The following is a 6,103-nucleotide window of genomic DNA, read 5'->3' on the forward strand; positions in this document are numbered from 1 at the left end:
GCCAAGGTAGAGGTTTCTCATACTTTGCAACAATGAAGTGTTACCATTGTAACCAACTTGGTCATCCAACATATAGTTGTCCAGAGAAGGGATCATCATCACATGGTGGTGAAAGAAGAGTGAGCTATCTTCAAGAAGAGTCTTCAAGCAACAAGACTTCAGAGGTTGCCTTAGAATCAGAGGTAGGTGACAAGTTGATGATAAGAAGAACTTTTATCAAAGAACTGGTCAGAGAAGAGCCAAGCCAAAGAAGGTCCTTATTTAGGATCAAATGCAAGATTATGGACAAAGTGTGCAAAGTGATCATTGATTCAGGGTCTACAAACAACATTGTGTCAGAAGAGGTAGTGAACAAGCTCAAACTACAAAGGATACCTCACAAAAATCCCTATAGATTCCCCTAGTTGAACAATGGCCAACATGTCCTAGTCAATGAGCAAGCATGCGTGGATTTTACCATTGGAAGGTATAAGGACAAGGTGTTATGTGATGTCCTACCCATGGATGCATGCCATCTTCTATTAGGAAGACCATGGAAATTTGATAGACAAGCTATCCATGATGGAGCCAAGAATGCATACTCATTCAAGAAAGATGGAGTCACATTCAAGATTTAGTCTATCCTTGAAGAAGGTGAAAAGAGGGCAGCAAGTCCTAATGTTCTTTTGGTGAGTGAAAAATACTTCTTAAAGACACTTGAGGAAGGTGAAGGTATAGGGTTTGCACTAGTGATGAAGCCCAAAGAGGAAAGCAAGAAAGAGCAGCCAAATTTGCCATTAGAGGTGCAAGATTTGTTGAATAAATTCAAAGGCATAGTAAGTGAAGGAAAACCAATCACCTTACCTCCTAAAAGAGCCATAAGCCATCAAATAAACTTCATTCCCCAAGCATCCTTGCCTAATATGGCAGCTTATAAGATGACCCCTCAACAAAATGTTGAGATTTCCAAGCAAATCCAAGAGCTCTTAGACCATGGCCTAATTAGGATAGGAAAAGTATTAGCCCTTGTGTTGTCCCTACCATGTTAGCACCAAAGAAAGGTGGTACTTGGAAATTGTGTACTGATTCTAGAGCCATAAATAGGATCACCATCAAATATAGGTTCCCTATTCCTATAATAGAAGACCTAATGGATTGTTTAGGGGAAGCCAAGTACTTTACCAAGATTGATCTTAAGAGTGGCTATCATCAAATTAGGATTAAGGAGGGTAATGAATGGAAAACTGCATTTAAGACTACTGAGGGTCTTTATGAGTGGCTTGTAATGCCATTTGGCTTATCCAATGCTCCAAGCACCTTCATGACACTCATGAATGAGGTGATGAAGGACTTCATAGGTAAATTTGTGGTAGTATATCTTGATGATATTCTCATATTCAGTAAAGATAGGGCAGATCACATTAATCATTTGCAAGATGTATTACAAAGATTGTATGATGAAAAGCTAACCATGAACTTGGATAAGTGTGAGTTTGTTAAGAAGGAGTTGGTTTACCTTGGGTTTGTGTTGTCTCAAGGAAACCTAGAGATGGATCCCAGCAAGGTTGAAGCCATTGCAAATTGGCCCACTCCTAAGTCAGCAACAAAGGTGAGAAGCTTCCATGGACTAGCTTAGTACTATAGGAAGTTCATTAGGCAATTCAGTGCTATATGTGCACCAATCCTAGACACCATTAGAGGTGGAGTAAAGGAAAATTTTCAGTGGGATGAACCGGCAAACAAAGGTTTTGAAACCTTGAAGGAGAAGATAGCTACCCAACTGGTGCTAGTGTTGCCTAGTTTTGAGAAACTTTTCATTGTAGAATGTGATGCAAGCAATGTTGCAGTAGGTGTTGTCCTAAGCCAAGAAGAAATACTAGTAGCTTTCCATAGTGAGAAGCTAAGTGATGCCAAAAGGAAATACTCCTCTTATGATCTTGAGTTGTATGCTTTAGTGCAGGCATTGAGGAAGTGGAGACACTATCTCCTCCCTAAAGAATTTTTGGTCTATATAGACAACCAAGCATTGAGTTTCCTAAACTCACCAGACAAACTCAGTCACAAATACATGAAATGGGTGGAGTATATGAATGCATATACATTCACCACTAAGCACAAGAAAGGGCAGTTAAACCAGGTAGCTAATGCATTGAGTAGAAGACTTTTGACAACCCAAGAAATCCAATTGAGAAGCATAGGTGTGGCTAGTTTTAGAGACTTGTACCCGGAGGATGAAGACTTCTCAAATGCCTACAAGGTGTGTAAGGAGTATCAAAATCACTTCCATAGTGAATATTCTGATTTTACTTTGGAAAATGGACTATTGTTCAAAGGTGGGCAGCTTTGTGTGCCTAGAGGTTCAATGAGAGAAAACCTTATACAAAAGAAGCATAATGGCAGCCTTAGTGGATATTTTGGAGTCAATAAGACTCAAGAGTTGGTTCAAAGATACTATAATTGGCCAAGGATGAATCAAGATGTGAAGAAATATGTGGAGACTTGCATAGTTTGCCAAAAAGCTAAGGGCACTTCTACAAATGTCAGTTTATACCAACCTCTTCCCATACCAAATAGACATTGGGAATGCATTAACATGGATTTTGTAGTAGGTTTACCAAGGACAAAGTAGGGATATGACATCATTTATGTCATTGTGGATAGATTTAGAAAAATAGCTCACTTTGTGCCTTGCAAGACTACTCATGATGCATGCCAAATTGCTCAATTGTTCTTCAAAGAGGCGATGAGGATACATGGTTTACCCATGAGAATTGTTTCAGATAGGGACTCAAAGTTCATGAGTCATTTTTGGAAGACAATATAGCAAAATATTGGCACCAACCTTTATTTTGGATCAGCCTACCATCCTCAAACAGATGGGCAGACCGAAGTGGTGAATAGAAGCTTGGGAAACTTGTTAAGGTGCCTTACTAAGGAATGTGGTGAAACATGGGATCAAGTACTATCACAAAGTGAATATGCATATAATGACACCATAAGTAGGACTACTGGCAAGAGCCCTTTTGAAGTGGTCTATGGTGTGCACCCAAGAGGCATTTTGGAGTTGAGAGACTTAAGAAGTGCAGCAACAAGAAGTGGATATGTAGAGGACTTTTCTCAATCAATGAAGGAGGTCCATGAATCAGTTAAACAAGCATTGATGGAGAACACAAGAAAACTCAAACAAAAAGTTGATGAAAAGAGGAAGAACCTACAATTTCAAGTGGGGGAACTTGTCATGGTACACTTAAACAAAGCAAGGCTATAGAAAGGAGTGCCAAACAAGTTGCAAATGAGTAGGATAGGTCCATGTGCCATTCTAGCCAAGTACAGAGAAAATGCATACAAGGTGGATCTACCTAGTGACATAGGATTGTCACCAGCTTTCAACATAGCAGACTTAGTTGCACACAAGGGACTAGTTCAAAGTTTAGATTGCAGTCACTCAAAGGTTTCAGATGACGTGAGCAACCTTCAGTTACCAGCCAAACCAAATCCAAAGGCCGAGAAGGTGTTGAGTTCAAGGATTGCCAAGAAAACAAGGCATCAAGTCTATTGGGGGCACCTAATCAAATGGCAGGGTATGGATGATGCAAAAGCTACATGGGTTCTTGAGACAGAGTTTAAGAAGCTTGGAGTTGATCAGAATCTGATTCACAAGGATGTGACATGATCTTCTTTTGTTTGGGAGAATGGTGCAGGAGCACCTAGGACTTACACTATCTAGTTTTTAAATTTTGGCTTGTACTAACCCTAGCCAAGTCAGTAGTGAATAAGGACTCTAGGAGGGTCCCAGAGTTAGATTTTTGAGTCAATGTAGGCCTAGGTTTGGATCATACTTCTTAGGTTTGCATTCTTGTGTAAATAGTGAGTTTGAGTAGGTAATTGACCTTTATGATGGTAAAAAGTGTCAAAAATTGGTACAAGAATTAGGGAGGGTTAGGTTAGTATTAGGAAAGTTTTAAAAGTCATTTGTGATGACATGGAATAGGTCTTATAGGTTGGAAAGACCAAAAGTGCAAAATTTGCAAAGTTGCAAAAAGTTGTCATGACAACTTTTGTCCTGAAATGGTTAGCGACGGAGTTAGGGATTGTTCAATGCCCTAGGATGACTCCACATGTGGTAAATCTATAAGAACCCTTTCTTTCATGGTTACCAAGGTTGGTGAATGTGTTTTGCATGCTTAACAATTTGAAACTACTCATTTTCAGACTAGTTGACAGTGTTTTAGCTTGATTTTACTCATTTTGTAATTGAAAATGGATTGAATCCATTGATCCAGAAATGGATTGAGTTTCTCTTATGTGTTATTATTTTTTTGGTTCAATTTAGAGCTTTGTAGATACTATTCATTAGTGTTTTCTTGCTTTAGTTTGCAAACAACCAGTTTTGGCTTGTATATAGCAGTTTTCTTGTAAATATGGTTGCCCCATGAGTTCCACACATGCTTCCATCACGGCCTATTGAGACATGGATGGAAAAAATATATATAGTGTGCATATGTAGGTGCAAGTACTGGAGAAGAGTTTAAGTATGACTGTCACCTTGTTCTAGGCGAGTCGAGGAGCAACCTGGCTAGAGGAAATAAGGTGAAAATAAAGTGCGAAGTGCAGAAGTGGATGTCAAATCACTTTCTAATATTTTGAAGGGGTCCAAGGAGTAGGGATAGAGTTTCCAATGTGAGGAGGAGCCTTGAAAATTTCATTTGTTCCACAAACCCCAACTTGACCTGTCACTGCCACCTAGAAGACCTATAAACCCTTAAAAACCCTCATTTTGGGGTTAGCACATTGAATGGTGGGTTAAGAAACCAAAACCACAAAAATCACTTGAGGTTAGAGGAATCATTGAAGGAAATCCAAAATTGTTAGGGGGTCTTTTGGACTATTTTCACCCAAGCCCTAAAAAACCGGTTTTAGGAAGCCTAATTGGGCCAATTCCTTGTAGCCCTTTTCTAGGCAAGATTTTGGAATCGGTAAGAAACCTATTGATTGAAAACCTCAAATGGACCCTAAATGCATCCAAAACATGAATGAAGACACATCCACACCTTTTCATCATCTCACAATGGTAAGAGGTCATTTTGACAACTTGAAGCCAAGAAGCCATAATTGAGTACATAGAAAGCACTGTGAATTGGTAGGGTTCCTAGCCAAAACACTTGAAGAAAAAAACCTTAGAGAGATCAAGAATCAATCCCTAGAAGAGATTGAGAAGGACTTGGTGGTCTAGATAGAAACTACACCTAATGAGTTGGTGCAGTTGAGCAACACCAGCTAGGTGAAGTGTTGCGCAAACTAGGGTAACCCCCACCAACTTCATGCTTTTTTCATATTGTCTTCAAAACAATTTTGACACCTAAGCTCCCTAGGAGTTCTCTCAATATAGATGTGCTCCTTGATTACTCAAGCATGGTTGAGATTCACCAAGGTAAACCCAACCTTCTACTCTAAAACTCCTCATAATTGCTTGCAGGGGTTGTATCAGGTGTTTGTGATATTTTCCTAAGTCAATCAGTTGGTTTTGAGTGACGGTTTCATTCTTTTCCCCATCGCTCCTTCATTTTCCTACTTTCTAGGCCTAGTAGCCCTAGAGCCCCAATTAACCCTACCAAATTGGTTTTTGTGAATTTTCTCCCAACTTCTCCAAAGACTCACACAAACTCTTTTCTGATTAGGATACCCTTTTGGAAGTACTTTCCAACTTCTAAATTTAGAAAGCTAAGTCTAACCGGACAGGTACGGAACCTGAGAAATGCTTGTTTTAGGTGGTTCTGGGCTTATTTTGGTCTTTTTCCAAGGTTTAGGTGTCTTCCTTGATCTGCCACACTTCCAAATTCACACATGTTCTGTCACACATCACTTGTCCATCCCAAACACTCTGCAACTCCAACTCTACTCTTTCCTGCAAACAATTGCATAATCTCATTCATTTCCTAATCGAGCTATGACTGAGCTCGCCTAGGAAATGATGCTCATTGGCCTTTTAATGACCTCCAAAGGAAAATAAAATTTATATAAACTATACAAAGGTTCCATGGCTCGAGTACCAAGGGTTATTGGGAAGAACTCAAAGGACTTCAAGCTGGAACTATGTCTGGGCCTCTTAAACCCTTAGTCAGGC

The sequence above is a fragment of the Cryptomeria japonica genome, chromosome 11, assembly GCF_030272615.1.
Source record: "Cryptomeria japonica chromosome 11, Sugi_1.0, whole genome shotgun sequence".
NCBI classification, from domain to species: Eukaryota; Viridiplantae; Streptophyta; class Pinopsida; order Cupressales; family Cupressaceae; genus Cryptomeria; species Cryptomeria japonica.